General features: G+C 38.0%; 1 long non-coding RNA gene across 1 annotated transcript; it reads right to left on the reverse strand.

Annotated features, from left to right (window-relative positions):
* Positions 1-353: 353 nt before the first annotated feature.
* LOC119727325 lies at positions 354-17814 on the reverse strand. Its single transcript, XR_005270938.1, has 4 exons — positions 17636-17814; positions 15133-15241; positions 14246-14360; positions 354-13199 (listed from the first exon to the last, which is right to left on the reverse strand). It is a non-coding gene; the product is annotated as an uncharacterized LOC119727325 (long non-coding RNA).
* Between the last annotated feature and the right edge of the window lie 184 nt (positions 17815-17998).

Below are 17998 nucleotides of genomic sequence, written 5' to 3' on the forward strand. Positions count from 1 at the left end.
TAATAGTCTCTGGTCAGCGCGCGCGTCGATTTTAATCATGCGCGTCAACCTTTTTTTTTCCCATAATGTTCCGCGGTAGCTCCAACAGCGCCCTCTATTGCCGCCCCTCCTCATTTTTTTTTTTACCAAAGAGCACCAAGGAATGGGAAATTGCACCAAGGCAAATGATCGAAGCACCAAGGCAAATTATGGAGGACACCAATGTACATGAGGACACCAAAAAAGCAAAATAGTACCCCACCTTGTCTGTACAATCCAAGCTTGAAGGAAAAAAAAAAAGCCGCGTCAATTCCGGAACTTTGGTCTGACCAGAGACCGAATATTTTTTTTTTGGCCATAAGTTTGTTTTTTAAATTTTTGCAGGCCTTTGATACAGTTTAAAAAAAGGGGTTTTAAACGGCGCGCTCTAGTTCACAAATTGCGCACACTATTCAGAACACATAGCGTTTACTCTTAATTAATTCAAAAGTTGAAATTAATTAATTGATTACTTGTCGTGCGCCTATTTTTGTTCGTGCGATGTCTCATTGGAAAGCTCATAACTAATAATGCTAGAACATCAATTCAATCTCAAAATCTATTTTGCAAGGTGCCACATCGAAAAAGCACATTAACACCAACTTTAAGGTATTCCATTTATAATAAAGTAAATATTGATTAATAAAATTGGAAAAGTTGTTTTTACACTGAGAATCCAGATTTTTGAAACTTGCGGTATAAAGCACACTCATACGGTGGCAACCCAGCTTAGTTGAGAGATTGGTCTTGTTAAAAAGTCGCATGTGACTTGATCGATGTCCGCTACTAAAATTAGATAAACTACAAAACCTTAAATTGTGTGATTCAAAAAGTGATTGTATTCGCTGTAAATTTAGAGGAAGAAATATTACACAAATTGTTTTCTTGTGAGGAAAAACAATGCCAAACTTTAGCTGACTTTACTGAACATTTGAATGTACATGTACATCTAACGCTTTTGTTCCATCACAAATTGAATAGATTTGACTAAGTTTTTATTAATGAAAAGGGTCTGTATTATGATGTGCCATTGTAGATCCATTTGTGACTTTGGTGTGAGTGTCTTTTATTCTTGACATATCTGCTGTCTATTACGCTTTGCGTTCATCTTTGTCATTGCGCATCAACTAACTTCAGGGGCGTAGCAAGGTTATTCTTTTAAAGAGCACTCGCACATCCATGCTGAAATATAGCATCTGCAGCTGGAGGCGCCATTCAAAACAGAAAATTGTACACACTTACGGACAACATATGCGCTTTAAAGGGTGACACATGCGCAAAAAATTAAAAAAAAAAAACACTCGTAATGGCTGCTGCAACAAAAATGGCGCAAGTGTTTCTCTTTTTAAAGCACTTGCTCAAAAAAGGGGCACTTGTAAAAAAAGAGTGCCCCCCTTTTTCTTAAATTGCTTTGAACAAGTCTACCCACTAGTACTTGCGCGTAATAAAAAACTGCGCAACAGCGTCAAAATACTTTGTGAAAATTTGCTTCAAATTCGGTTAAAAAGTAGACAGCAGATGTGTTGACTTAATTTGAATCATGTTGGTGCAAGAGGGCGCACAAATTGAAATGTGATGAGTTAAACACCCCAAATTATGTGTTTCATTTGAAAAAGTTACCCTCTGACTTCGTTAGAGAACAACAAAAAATCATCTATTTTTTAAGATGTTGAGCTTTTCGATCGTGATGCATGCAATTCTGTCCTTTTTTAAAAGACCCATTAGTTAAAGTTGCTCCCTGTACTCTTGAAGCAAATCTCTTTTTCTCGCAACAAATTGTTTTATTTTGATGACATTTTTTTCTAGGGCATCTGCAACCAGTTGGTTAAAAAAGGTTGCTTTTGCACCTCTAATTTAGCGCGTAAAAAGATCTGCCTGAATTATTGTCGCGCCGCTTGCAATTCTAATATTTTCAGTATTGCTGATTAAAACATTATGGTCAATGCATGTCTTATTCCAAAGTAAAAAATAAATGAAGTGAGCCCTCTTGTGCCAACTTGATTATTTTTAAGTCAGTTTATTTAATAATAGAGGGCGTCCTCTATAGTTTGGACTTCCAATTTAATTTTTTTTAATAGTAAGCAGGACACAAGAGGGCGCCCTCTTGTGTGCCCTGCTTTACTTTAAAAAAAATTCAAGTTGGAAGTTCAAACTATAGAGGGCGCCCTTTTAATTTTTAAGTATAGAGGGCGCTATTTGATATAATAAAATACTAGAGAGGAGACAGCACTTTGTTTCATTGTTATTTATTGAAAAGACTGGCCAAAAAAAAAGCCCAACACATGCAAGTCCCCCCGAGGCGTGCACGCACGGTGTTCCCCGCCCACAGACACCGACAAGCCCAGCGAGTCGCCCGCTATCTACATCGACTCATGATCAGTTGATCTTAGTGCGCACTAACTCCCCAAACTTGCAAGTCCAAATAATCGCAAATGACTAAGTTAACTCCAACATGATAAGGATCCTTATGAACTTCGACAATCCGTTTACTTTCCTGACAAAGTCGATGCCTTATTAACCGTTTCAATTACAAAGTATTGCCATGGAAATTATATACCAACTATCACTCCAAAAATTGCCCAAGTAGAGATCTCTCTCACATCTACCCATGATTGTCTCACTCAACATTTCCGTCGTTCACTGTTGCATCATGTTTCTGATCCATTTAAATGAAATGCAAAACAAACAGGCTACAATTTGCCAGCTTTCTCCGATATTTCCAGCGCAATTAGATTTTAGGACATTTATCTCAGCTACCATTTACGTAAATAACTTCCACGATATAACTCTGAAATCTCCCTGCCGTTTAATCACATCAACATGTACATTGATCAGTTCATCTCATGAGTGTGTCATTTCAAAATACGTATAATTTATAAGATTTTCACAAATAATTGTAAGTATTTGGTTTTGACGGACATGCACGTTTAACTTGAATTGGCAAAGACCAAAAAACCAATTCAGCAACTGTTTTACAGGAGGCAGACGTAACCTTTTAAGAGAAGTGACAATATTATCGTCAAATTTGATCTTCAACTTGAAGCTCTAAAGCCTTGCCAATTTTGGAGAGCTTCTTTGTACTTGGGTAGTAAGTACTTGGGTAGTAAGTACATGTACATGCTGTACATGTACATGCTATGTACATGTACATGCTATGTACATGTACATGCTATGTACATGTACATGTACATGTACATAGCATGTACATACATGCTGTACATGTACATCGCATTTTCCATCAGATACACATGTATTCGACTGAATAAAAGTGTCAATTTTGATGTTTTCTGGCAGCACTGATACTAGTTTTAAGAACGTCAGATTTTGCAGACAAGATATAGTTGTGCCAAGTGAATTTAGGTAATTATTTACACTTTAATTTAATTAAATGTTTCAATTTGCAAGTTTGAATTTACCAAAGTTATCTTGGTAGGATTTACAGATTTTAAGAAGTGAGATTTTCTGCCAAAACTTCAACCAATATTTTGGTTGGACAAGTCCAATTTCAAAGCAACTTTTTTCTTTATCTACCTTGTACTCTGAAAGATAGACTTTTTGGTATTCTCTTAAGTCTTAGTAAATTTTGCGCTTAATTTTGTTCTTCCTTTTTCTGACAAAGTTTACGTACATTTTGTACAGTAAAAAGTCAATTTGTTACATGTCTCAAACAGTCCTGATGTATATGGGCAAATACACAACGGTTTCTTCCAGCGGAGAAAAGTGATCGCAATTTGTTCTTTGTGCCATCATAAATATCTTCAACAAAGCTGTTGTACTGTGCACTCAATGTACATGTACATCATTTAATTTGTGCACTCGATGTACATGATGTACATGTTACAATCTAAAACAACCCACACATTTTGATTGGGAGTTTTACGAGAGAGAAATTGGTTGGACTGAAACACATTTGCAGGTTTTCTCTTGGATTTCTCTTGATTTCACACAGTGTTTCAATACTGAGTGATCGTTTTTTTCTTTTCTACGGACATCTGGCCAAACTCTTTTTTCAATACGCAATTTGCACACTAAGTGATTGCTAGCCTATAAAGTTACTGACTCCTCGTACTTTTGTCGAAGGAGTTTTTTGGGGGGATTTTGAGGGGGAGTATTTTGTTTTTACTCCCCATTTTCAACGCGATGTGCCCTTCTGAAGAACCATGCTATTTCCTGGTTAATGTGCAGTGGCGTAGCTCATGGGGATGGGAGGGGCCTTCTAACATTTGGAGGGGGCTGTCTGTCCAATTGGACAAAATGGGATCTATCAAAATCCCATGCTCGGCCCATATTTTGGCCAACTCAGACGGGAAGCCACAAACATGGCAACTAGCCATGTACATTCAAATGATAATTTTAAATTTCAAATTTCATGTTGGCCCCACATGGACAATTGCATGGGCTTCAATTTGCCCCCTCCTGTTTTCTTGTGGCCCCTCCTTCATTCTAGCTACGCCACTGTTGATGTGGTGGCAATCTGCCCCTCAGCATCCTCAGAAGCTGTGGCATCATCATGACACAGGGACAGCCTTGTCCCGCCATGGCCATCCATGGTCAAGTTTAATTGAAGTTTTCATTAATTCATGCACTGTACAATGACAACATACATCCTCATCTGTTTTGCTTGCTAAACCCACATGTGTATCATGGCATTCGGAGTAAACATACAGGGAGAGTCAAAAAGAAAGTGACCTGGATTAACAATTTTTGTTCTAAAAGAGCAATCAAATTTGAAATTTGATACATGTACATCAATGAAACACGTCTTTATTACTGAAATTGATCCATGCTACCAGAAGAACCTATTTTTCTAGCTGTCCATGGAATGGGATATTACACAAGCGGCAATCAAATACAGATGAGATTTGAGTCAAGACTGAAACATTTGTACTGTCCGATTTTGTGAATATGAAGAACAAGTCCACTGTTTTTTCCTGATATACTGGTGACAACTTTTGTCTGTTTTCATTTGCAAGTTTTCGTTCATTCATGGAGGTGGGAAAATGTCCATATTTCATTTGATTTAGTAGAACGGCAAATGACTAATGGTGGACAGTTGAATTTTGTGATTTTTAAAATTAAATTAGACATACCTTAGGAATAAAGTCCGGAAATTGTGTGAAATTTTCACAGTTTCTAGTCAATAACGTGTACTTTATCCCTATGTTATTTGTATGAAATAGAGTGATCCAAACATTTTTTTTTAAACATGTTTTTCTAATTTGGTCACTTTCTTTTTGACTCACTCTGTACTGCTATATGCCTACATTACAACAGATATTGCACATTTATGCTCACATGCAAACCTAGGCAGGCCCCAGGACAAATTAACGGCAGTTTCTGAGATTGAATCTGAAACAAGACACTTGCTACTTAGAAAGAATTTCATTGATGTTTAGGCAACGCACCATGCAAAACTGGGCAAACATCTAGGATTGTTTCTCCTTTTTTTCTCCTTTGAACATTCAAAGTGATGAAGTGGTATTTATACCGAGTGGTATTTATACATCACAAACTGATGTCGGCCACAAATTAAAAATATTCTGCGGGTACATACATGTAGTGCCAAGGATTGGCAGAGTCATTTGTGGCTAAGATTGTCCTGGTTTTTATCTGTTCATATCAATAAGAAATGAGGCCCTGAATTTTTGGCCGTCTTATGTGGTCCCAAACTGCCAACTACATGAAATCAGATATTATTTAATCAGCGAAACTGCCATTCATTTTAAGATTTATCCTGGGACCCACCCCTTACAATCTATAAGACAAGACTGACCTTTAACTTTTAACCACTGAAAAAAGCAACGTAAAAGAGTACTAATTTTACAGGCTAAACATGTCTTTCTTGGGACAATGTTATAAAATGTATCCCTCTTGCAGTTGCATAGAGCCTGGTGTACCTACATGAGCTGAGATTCAACCCAAGTGACGTCAACACAATCACTGACAATCGCTAAGTCCTAGTTATTTCAGATCTCTCTAAGTTGACCCCAGCAAATTTAGGTTTTACTGTAAGTTAGGAACATCATAATAATGCCTTCTTGCAAAGATATTCCTGACAAAATTAAATGTACATACATGTACGGTACCTGTCCAAGTTGGCTATCAACTTCTTTATTTTGAATGGCATTGTGGTTTATAGAACAAACCCTGTAAAGGCAAAAATAAAAACACCCTTTTTCCTGGTGTGCTGACTATATTCCTCTGACTTAAAATCTGACTGTTCTTTTTTGGCTAAAAAAAATGTAATTTCATTTGATATCCTGACTTGATCGTTTAAGAGTTTCTTTTACTCATTAATTCGGCCTTGTCAAAAGCGTGTGGTTAACTTTATTTGTAGTGTTGAACACTTTAATTTGTAGAGCTAGGCACGTTTGTTTAGTTTAGGTACCTACATTTATAACTTGGTTATCTATTATATTGCTCAGATTTTTGACCCTACGTACAATTTTGTGTAATTTACATCAGGTTTTATTCACTGTTCACTGCATTAAACTACTCAATAATGTTCTCATCGATGCTCTTCAGCAGAACTGACATGAAATGCAATGAATCATTATTTATGACGAGGAAAAAAAGATTTAAGATGCTACATGCCGGGCTCAATTTAAAAAAGTACATTTAAACCTGTGTGAAGGATTTATTCAATGCAACATTGAATTCAGAAAGTTTGCTGAAATTTAACTTTAGTAGACTTGTTTATATTACCTTTCAGCGTTTAACTTTTGTTTAAAAAAAAAAGGAAGAAATTACTGAGATTGTTTGGTCAATTTTAAAGAGATTTTAAGCGATTGCACATTTCTTACTGAAAGACCTGCCCTACATGTGTACCAGTATTTTCCCTGCAACCCTCTTAGTACTACTGAATCTAAACTTGACCTGAGCAATGACTAGGAAAACCTTTGACTTTTCTTTTTAACCCTTTAGTGACCTTAGCCTGCCGAGGCAGCAAGAACTGATATTGCCTGTAATGCCAAAGGAGGACCAGCATTCTTGACCTGTCCATCTTTTTTTTCTTCTGTTTAGCTATTTTGGTATTTGATAAAAATCACAACTAACAAAGTTGCCTCGAATAGGAACTGCATTTACAGCTTGCAGGATTTTTGTCAGTTAGTTTAGCATTTGAATAAGTCGCAACTCACAATACCAGCCTTATTAGACAATGCTATTGGCAAACTAGCGTTGTACACTGAGAGAAGTGTGGTCACTAAAGGGTTAAAGCATGGAGCATAGCTAGTCTTCAGTCTGTGGCAATACCAACATGTGTCCTGAAAGATCTTCACCTTATTTGACAAATGACGCACAACGGTTACACCGTCATGCCAAAAACTATATTTCTAGAATTGTATTGGTTGAGAATCAGTCTAATTCTTTGAACTCTTGGGGATGCTTTTTGTTTGAAGGGATCCCTTGAAAAATGCGTTGGAAGACGTGCATCTGAATGATGCACGTTTGAGGTTGCTTACATGTCCATGCAAAGTACATCTCAAGGATCAATGGTTTGGCACTTTAAACTTATGCACAGATGTGCATCAAACCAGATTGGTTTAAGCATTAATTCAAAGATTTATGAAATTTTGAGGATATATTTTATGGCAAGTAGCACCGACTTTTTGTTACATTTTGCAAAACCTACTCATTGACTTTGTTTCTTAGCAGCAAGTTGTACACTGGTCAGATATCAGACTAAGATCCAATTACTGCTCTCTGACGAGACGTTGTACAAACGATGTACATTTACTGCTACATTTTCAAGTGCATATGATCAAATTTGGTCTGAAAGGTAGGGTACAATTTTCTTTTCCAGGCTATCGCACAAAAGTACAAACTGGTCATTAAGAATATATTCAATTGAAAATCGCAAATTTTGATTGCGTCAGAGCTAAGGTGAGGATCTTTCAGGACTCTTTAAGACATTCAGAGTTAAATGTCTTCATTTATAAAACTTATTCTTTGTATAAAGAATACAAACATGTGGATATAAGGCATGACATTTGCTTTAAGCTTTCCATGAGCAAAAATATAGTGAAGCTTTTGCTGCAAGCCTAGATATACAAAGGCTTCATTGAAAGTTGATTCAGTATCACACTTTGCCTAAATTTTCAATGCAAAGAAATGAACACATCAGATCACAATTTTGTGATCACAAAACGGTCCTTTTAAGTAGACCTGGTAGGGGATTTCCCCATGCAACCACCTATCAGGTAGGTGATGAATCTATGGGAGGCTGCAGTGATTGCTCAAGCTCAAGGTTTCATCCAATCATAGGATTGGAGTGCAGAGGTCACAACATTTGACCATGACTTGAGTAGCAGCACTTTGAGTGCTTGCAGTGAGTGTCGAGTCCAGAAAGATTGCTGAGATTGGTTGAGATGTTTGCACACCAATACACTGGTTGCATCTCTATATGAGCGTAGGACTCAATGGACACTCATAAGAAGAGTATTGACAGCTCTTTGTCAATATCAAAAGTTTATGAGGACTGACCAATTCCTAGAATTGTCATGTCAATGCCTTGATCAAATTTTGATTACAGATGACAAATAGCAGATTTTTTGTTTCTCTTACTTTCTTTTTAGTGCCAAATTAAGGCTAATTGGTATTGCCACAGACCGAAGACTATAATGTACAATACTGTTTTCCTGTAATGCAGACAGATAGCGTTTACTCCTAGCCATGAGATACACATTTTACCGTTGGGTTTAGCAAGCAATGAGGATGTACACAGTGCATGAATTCATTCTACAAACTTCAATTAAACTTACCATGGATCCATCTGGCAGGACTGGCTCCCTGTGTCTGACACCACAGCTTCTATATGTTAGGATGCAGGGGGCCTTTTTTGTCCACCACATCTTCCATCTGGCCAGGAAGCAGCATGGTTCTCCCCCTCTGCACACCAGGACTTCTCCCCTACAATTTGAAGAGTTTGGCCTTCTCTCCTTTTTCTCAAAATTTCTGAATTTTTCTCTCAATTTCTGAATTTTTTTTTACTGCTGTTCTGATGATAAATATGATGGCACTGGCCCATTCGTTGATTTATTAGATCGACTTTGTTTCCTTTGTGTTTTCATAAGAGCTTTTTTTATTTTTAAAAGTCACATTTAAGTTGCTTTGAAATAAGGGATGTTTTTCTTTTTTTTTTCACTTTTTTTCTCTTTTTTTCTATTTAACCAAAATCTAGTATTTTGAATGACATAATACGGAAAGATAATATTTGAGGCAGGGAAGCTGCCTTTTTTAAATTTAGGAGTTTTGAATATTATTAGTTTTTTTGTAGGTTTATCAACTCATGTGCTGCCAAAAACTCAAACATTATTTTAAGTTTGCAAAGATTAATTTAAGTGCTACATCAGATGCTGAATTTAGAGAAGATTTAACTGTTGATACAGTTAATTTTAATGGATTTCTATTTGCTATTATTTCCTTATAATTTTTATCCGTGCATGTCTAAGATTTGAACACACTCTATGAGAGAACTGATTGTACATGATGACACAATAAAAGGCAATGAGATTTCAGAGCTATACCATGGAAGTTATTCACATAAATAGCGGCTGAAACACCTGTCTGAAAATCAAACCGCATTAAAAAACATCAGATATACCAGCAACAGTACCCATTTGTTAGCAGATCATTTGGATCAACATGATGCCATGGAACTATTGAAATGCAAGCAGGACATCAAGAGTAGATGCTCGATTGATCTCTAAATTTGCAATCTCCAGATTGATAGATGGTACATAATTTCCACAGCAACACTCAGTAAAGAAACAGCCAAAAAGACATCTCCTTCGCAGAAAGGCAAACTGATTGTCAAAGTTCAAAAGGATCCTTACCATGTTGAAGTCAACCAAGTCATCCACGATTATCCAGACCACAAGCTCAGGAAGTTAGCACACACCTTGAACAACTGACCACTCGCCAATGCAGATAGGGACGACCCACCAGACAAGCCGGCATCTGCGGGCGGGGAACACCGCACATGCACGCCCCGGGGGGACTTGCATGCGTTGGGCTCGAGCATATCATTACATTGCCTGTTGGTAAAACGTCAAGTATATTGGTTGGTTACTCAACAAATTATCATAAAAGATTATGTAATGTACATGTATGTACAGCCAGCACTGGAAGCATCATTTTGTTCTGTTCATTTTTAGAGCGAGGATAAACTTTTGATCATTGGCACTCAGTAAGTAATGAACAGTGGTTTAGCATTTGTTTTTGTATTGCTTGCAAAATGAACAAGTAAAAACTGGATTCTTGAGGTTGTCAACATGCGCGCTTATACAAAAACAGCTACGTGTAAAGGAAACTGTCAAATAACAGTTATTTTTGCTATTTTGTGAGTGTTTTCGCTTTGAAATGGAAAATACGCAGTTTGCAACTTTTTGGAAAATGTGTGATTAACGCCAATATTTTTCATTCACAGCCAAACTTTGTCTTAATACATTGGACCAGTGCTGACTATACTTGATAAACAAAAGCTGGGTACAAGATTGGCACGGCTGCTGATAGTAGGTAGCTAAGTTATGATGTACTGGAAAATGCATCAAGGATTTTGAAAAACTCATTTGTGAAGACAAATTTGGAGATATAGAAACAAAAAGTTAATTTTGTATATTTGTTGGCAACATTGGAGTTTTGACAGAGTATTTCCAGCTCATAGTTTTAATGCAAGGAAATTTGGATTTTGGGGAATCTAAAAAAGTTTTTGATTTAAATTTGAACCAAATTTTAGTCTAAATGAGAGATTCAATACAGCAAATATCAAAAGTTTGGTTCAAAGAAGTGGGTTCAAATTGCGCGCAAACATAGTTTGTTTTAAAGAATTTTGTTGGAGAGAAACCAATCTTGCACCCAGCTATTACCAATCAGGCAATGCCATTAAGAAATATTTCAGATTAAAATATCAATTAAACGTAACCAGCTCTCTCTGTTATAAACATTGTATCATAAACATTTCTCTATGAGGATTTCTGCATTTTAAGCAGTCCTTTGTTTTAGCGAATATTGTCCAATAAATAGTTTGATTCTTTCAAAAATGCACTAAACAAGAATGCAACTTTAGGAAATTGAAATGCAGCGCTTAAACTGTCCTTTTTTTGCAATAAGTGACCGTTTCAAGCTAATGAATAGAACTGAATTTGGTCAATGAAACAATTACCTAATCACTTTTATGAACTGCGCTTGAACAACTGATTGCTGTGAGAGGCTGGTTACGTGGCATTTGTAGAGGCCTCTCCTCCATTTTCATAAATTGTGGTTTGATTTGATCTCAGCTATGAGTGTCATCAATTGTATATCCACCAAAAAAGAAAAGCACATTTTGAAGGCTATTCTGCAACACTTTTCTTTGCAGACAAAATTTTAGAGGATCATGTCCCATTTTTTTGTTAAATACATGACTTTTGCACTTCTCCATCATCAAATACTGTGAACGACAAATTTTGCGTCAGCTTTTCAATATTCTTGACATCTTTCAAACTGTGGTTACCCGAGGCAACCCATTTTGCATAAAGGCCACAGAGGTGATTTCTGAAGACCTCTAGTGACCTTCAGGAGAAAGAGACCTCTACTTCTTAAATATAAGACGTCTTTTCAAAAGAGTTCCATTTCAAACAAGTTCCGTCTCGAAAGAGTTCCGTTTCGAAAGAGTTCCGTTTCAAAAGAGTTCCGTTTCAAAAGAGTTCCGTTTCAAAAGAGTTCCATTTCAAGAGAGTTCCGTTTCAAAAGAGTTCAGTATCGAAAGAGTTCCGTTTCAAAAGAGGTCCTTTTCAAAAGAGTTTCATTTCAAAATTGTTCGTTTCAAAAGAGTTCCGTTTCAAAAGAGTTCTGTTTCAAATCAGCTCCGTTTCAAAAGAGTTCCGTTTCAATTCAGCTCTGTTTCAACAGAGTTCTGTTTCAAAAGAGTTCCGTTTTAAAAGAGTTCCGTTTCAAAAGAGTTCTGTTTCAAATCAGCTGCTTCAAAAGAGGTCCTTTCAAAAGATCTCCGTTTCAAAAGATCTCCGTTTCAAAAGAGTTCCATTTCAAAAGAGTTCCATTTCCATATAGTTCAAGTTCAAGAGAGTTCCATTTCATAAGGGTGTATTTCACAAGTCAGTTCAGAGCTGAGGTATAATCTCATGATGGGTCCGATGGTGATCTCATGATTTCTGGTGTATGACTAGTCCATGTGTATATTGCTCTCATTTCTCAGTAGGTTTCTAAACATTTGGGCCGACCATTGCAGGTACACAGGTTCGGGAGTGGAGTGTTGAAAGTTACACTTTCTCAAATCAGGGAAAAACACGGCTTTCTCAAGACGCTTGTGAGGACATCCATGCGTCCAGCAAAACAAAAATTTCACATCTCACGACACACTGAGGTTGAGAGTAGAAAGGTTCCAGGTGATTATTATGGAAGGAGACAAAATTGTTCTTGTACAAGTCCTGCTGTCCGTGTTGTAGCTTGTGAAGTCCATGTAGTCAATATGCAGATCCAATGGAGATGTACATGTACAGGGGAGTATCTTTGAAGAGATATCAGTGTTGCTGAATGGCATCTCAAAACATCCAGGCAAGAGAGATCTCCAGATCATCTCAGACTGTTTCATGTTGGCTTTCAGGAATCAATGGTTGTGATCGGTAGTCAGATTTCCTGCGACTGAAACTGGGGCAGCTTATCCGATCCAATGTTGATTGCTTGCAAGTCACAAGCAGCTTGCTGTAGCGACATCCAGCAGTTTGAGAAAGATGAATTCCTGCCTACTGGAGGTGTTTCTTGATGTCAACTTGTAGGTTTTGTTGTTGTGCAAATCCTGCTGGTCGTGTTGTAGTTCGTGAAGTCCATGTAGTCCATATGCAGATACCATGGAGATGAACAGGGGAGTATCTTTGAAGTGATATCTGTGTTGCTGAATGGCATCTCACAACATCCAAGCAAGAGAGATCTCCACATCATCTCAGACTGTTTCATGTTGGCTTTCAGGAATCAGTGGTTGTAATGGTTACAATAGTCAGGTTTCCTGCGACTGAAACTGGGCAGCTAATCAGATTCAATGTTGGTTTGTAGTAGCTTGAGAACGATGAACTTCTGCTGACTGAAGTTTACGATATCAACTTGTAGGCTTATTTGGCAATCAACAATGCTGGTTTAGAAATCACTCCAGTCTGAGCTGCCAGGGTGGTGCTGGGTCGAAGAATCTGTGTTAAAAAAAGGAAACGAAACAGGAGGTTTACAAATTTGCCAGGAGACTACAACATCTGCAAATGGTTTCAACTGCTATGATCATAAACAAAGGCACAACAAAACTGATTTCTGGTGACATCAAAGGAAAAGCATTTAAAAAAGTGGCTTTACGTTTGGTAGGAAAAACACACCTCTATGGATTCAAACAGAAAGTCATTGGTTGCTAAATAAATAACAATCGATGAAGTCTGAAGATTAGTCCGTTTTGAAAGACCAAATCTTAAAAGCCTGTTTTTCACGTTTCATCTAGTGTTTGTTAACAATTGAGGGGGCTTTGTGGCCCATCAGTGGCCGGTAGACAGTAAATTTCTGCTTCAGTGACCTGTTCTTTGAACTGGTTTTAGTCCTTTTGTTTGAAAATCACAGGCGTGTGAAAAAAGGCACACCTGGATGTTTCTAGGCGTGTGATTTTTCTAGGCGTGTGATTTTTCTAGGCGTGTGATTTTTCTAGGCGTGTGATTCCATGGACCAAACTGAGACTGAACAATCTGACATTTTGTTATAATATTCATCTTCGTCCTTGGTTTACAGTAATGCCATTTCAGGAGCAACTGCAGTGTCAGTCATGAGATAATTCTCCGGACGTTTTTAGGTGTGTAATGGCGTGTGGGAACTATCACACGCCTCAAATCAGAAAGACTGTTGTTTTATACAGTATTCACAGTAATGTTAACCCTAACCCCTTAAACTTCCTCAGGACTACCCTGCTAAATCCAACAGAGTCCAACCAGACTTTCCTGTTCAATCCACTGTGCCTCATTTTCAGTTGTCTGCTGAATCCAACGGAGTCCAACATGGCGTTATAATGCGGTTCAGTTGCCTGCTGAATCCAACATTTTGCATGAGGAATGTACACAAGGGGTTTACTGCTCAATCCAACAGGCTCCATCGGGTATGTGACATAGTTGGATCCTGTTGGAGTCAGCAGGGTTAGGGTTTTAACAGAAGTAAACAGACTTCAAGTACCGGTACTACTAAAGTTAGATTTGCAAGCACTTACCATGCCTGTGTAGTTCCTGTGCTTGGCATGACAATCAATGACAGTTGTGGAAGGTTAGACCAGGCTGGATACGTCTACCATCCATGTGTAGGTTCATGATGGTCTTCATGGTCATCTGTTATCCAACAAAGAAATTTCAACACAAAATTTTATTCACATGTATCAATCAATTTTGGAAATCAATTTTAAACAACACTTTTTCTTGTCTTCTTGTTATGCGGTCTGCAGAATCCCTAAATGAATGCTTGGTACCCCTACAAACTAACTTAAAATACAAGAGATACACCTTTTTAGCCATTTTGTCAAAAAGCTTTACAAATCGACCCTGAGCTAAACTAGCCTTGGTCAGGGCGTTCGACAGTAGAGTCCGCTGATCGATAGTTTACTGTGAACAACAGAAGCTGTATGCTATGCTGCTCGCCTCAGGGATGTTGCAAGGTGTTAGTTTAGCAACGGCTGATTGGCATATAGCCTAGCTCCCTGAGGCCGCTTTTCGCACTTTGTACAGTATATGTGATTGCATAGCATGCAGCTACTGTTTTGCTTGCGGCCGACCATCGATCATTGGACTCTATCATCAAACGCCTTGACCAAGGCTAGAGGTATACATGAATGATTGAGCTTGGGTCACACTTTTATCAATCATTTCATGTACATGTACCACACAAAGTCATACCCCCAAAATGTATGTTTTGTTTTTTGTGTGGCCAATAAATCTGAATTTTAAGTTTCAGAAACATGCACCAAAAATACATAATATTAACACTAACAGCCCATTCCTTGAGCAGATATTACCAAAGTGATGCAAAATAAAAACTAAAATCATTTTCTAACAAGATCAATTCTAGACGTGATCCGCTGATAAAATGATTGATGTGGTTACATACCTATAGAAGTACACACTATCACTGCAAGCCATGCTTTGTGCTGACGTGAAGCTACATGTATTGCATCATATTGAAGCGGCTGGATGACAACTTGACAAGTCTGACAGACCTGCAAGGGGTTCAAATAAAGAAATGGGCGAAAGAGTAAATAAATTATAAAGTGAAGACTTTTACAGGACTTGTTGATGTTAATTTGGGCAATAAATTAATTTGCACAAAATCCGACAATTACATGAGAAAGTCTCAAGAAACTAACAAAAAAATTTGGATTTTGTAGGATTCTGCAATGCAGAGTAATTTATTAATATTTTTTGTTAATATAATGTTTGAATGCTCATCGAAGTTTAGTTGAGCATTCCAAAACCTCCAAAATCCTCTTTGCGAAAATGGAGGATTTTGCAGGATTGAGGCAATATGGCAAACATGTGTGGCTGATTTAGAGGATGCACTGTGTCAAGGTCTTGGACCGGATCTTGCGTTGTTTCTGCTTAGCCGGGCATAAATGTAGGCCTAAATAATATTTGAAATCCTCCACACTTTTTCAGGATGTCACTGGCTCTGCCTCAACATATTGACAGTGATTGCTGGAGGATTTTGCAGGATTGAGGCAGTGGCCACCCCTCCAAGGACCACATTCAAGAAATAACGGATGATTTTGAAGGATTGAGGCAGTATGCAATATATGGAGACAGTTGGAGGAGTTTGCAGGATGCCTTGGGAGTTAGAGTTAGCGGAAAACATGTAAACCATATACCATAGTATGTGGAAACATCTCAATTTTATGGGACTAAACTATGTTTTGGGATATCTTTTGTAACCGAGAATAGTATATTTAGAAATAATAAAAGTTTTGCAAAATAATGAAAGTTTGTGCAGCTGCCGCGAGGATCCGAGAGGTGCGGGCAGTGGACGCAATTCTAAAATGGAAGGATTCCCATATCTGGCCATCACTTGTCAGTTGTCAATGTCATCCTGTGCACAAACCCTAATATGAGACTGGTGTTTTCTCAGTAAATATTTCAATATTTTCCCTGCAAATTTGGACTTTTGATTTGACAATGTTTGAGGACATTATCACTTTCTGATTGCTGATCATTGATAGGTCATTGAAGGGAAAAATTAGTGATGGCCAGATATGGGAATCTTTCCTCTAAAACTTTCATTCTCATGGCCTCGGCTAGCTAAGCAAATTTAACAAGCAAATACGGATGACAGAATTAAGCCTAGTTAATTATATTTTTTTATAAATCATCAAATGGTCACTGTTATTAGGGATTTCATGTTCATGTTGTGCGCTTTCTTGCAATTCACGCAATCTTAAGAATGAGCGCGCATTCTTAAGAACGAGCGCGCATTCTTAAGAATGAGCACGCATGGGAATATCACGTGCGCAATTTATGAATTTTGCGCAATGTTAACAAACATTGAATGGCATAATTTTGTTAAATGAAATGCATAGCGGTTAAAGGGGAAATAATTCATATAACGAGGAGAGAAAATGATCTATGCTTCTGTACTCGTATAACTACGATAATTTGAATCAACTTAAACCTGTTATTATTGCTTTTTTTCTGCCCACTATGGGAAGTTTTGTAATAACGGAGGACTGGAAACTAGTCTGGGAAGTGTTTTGTATAGGCTAGACAAGTTACAAGTCCCTGTATATGTATCATATGCATGTCACGAAAAAACGATGTCCAGAAGCTGCCAAAATTGCTCTGTTGACTAGATAGAATCCACCTCTGTGGCGTAATGGTGGGGGTGTGAACAATTAATTGGTGGCAATTTAAGTGGCAAATAGCATTAGCGCTATGGGATATATGGACTATTATAATGTCTCTTACTTTTTTCGGTCCCCCGAATATGTGTATACTTTCATATCCACTCTACTTTTCATCGTTAAATCTTTTCCTAGGTAAGTGACCTTGCGTTGCAAGAGTATAATTATTAAGAATCAGTGAACAAGGACGCAGCTAGACTTGCCAAGCGCAGCCGGTGCTCGGCATTGAAAAGACTGTTATCTTGTCACGCATTCTTAAGAATGTGCACTCAAACTGGAAGATTTTTTTTCCGAAGATTGTGCAAGGATCCAGTTGCGCAATAAAAGTGCGCATGCGCATTCTTATGATTGCGCAAATCACAAGAAGAAAGCGCACAACATTCATATTTTATTTCATGCAAAAAAAATAATAAGGCTTCCACCATTGTCCACAGACATAAAACCACTGGACATGCTGGAAGTGTACCACTAGTTAGTCACCAGGGGGCCAGGGTGAACTTTCAGCCTCTATGGGGCAAGTGGTAATGGGGCGAAGTGGTTCAGGGTGAAATGACGTATGGGGCGAAATGGAAATGGGGCGAAGTGACCGACAAATGACAATGAATGACCGACTCCCCGCTAACAAATTGGTATTGGCCACGGTTTAAGACCCATACGTCTCTATTATTAGACCGACTGCAGATATGAGAGAAATGAAAATATTCCATATCACACTATACTCACATTTATGGCTGTTATATCGAAAAGTTTGGCATTGGTGTGATAAAAAAATTGAGAAATCTGCAGTCAAATCTGCCGCTAAATTTCGTACAAGATGGCGACGACAAATTAATTCGTTAGTTCGAGAACTAGGCGCGGCAGAAAGCCGTTATCCGTTTATTTCACTCCTCCACTAATTGCACATGCACGGATGCTGCACAACCATGGAGCTATAAAACACAATAGACCGCTTGCAGACGCGTTCGATAATGGACGCGCAAAGGCGCGCGACGCCATGTTGTGGGACAAGCGTATATCTATCCATGCACATTTTGTCCCACAACATGGCGTCGCGCACCTTCGCGCGTCAATTATCGATCGCGTCTG

The sequence above is a fragment of the Patiria miniata genome, unplaced genomic scaffold (genome assembly GCF_015706575.1).
Source record: "Patiria miniata isolate m_02_andy unplaced genomic scaffold, ASM1570657v1 HiC_scaffold_20, whole genome shotgun sequence".
Lineage (NCBI taxonomy): Eukaryota > Metazoa > Echinodermata > Asteroidea > Valvatida > Asterinidae > Patiria > Patiria miniata.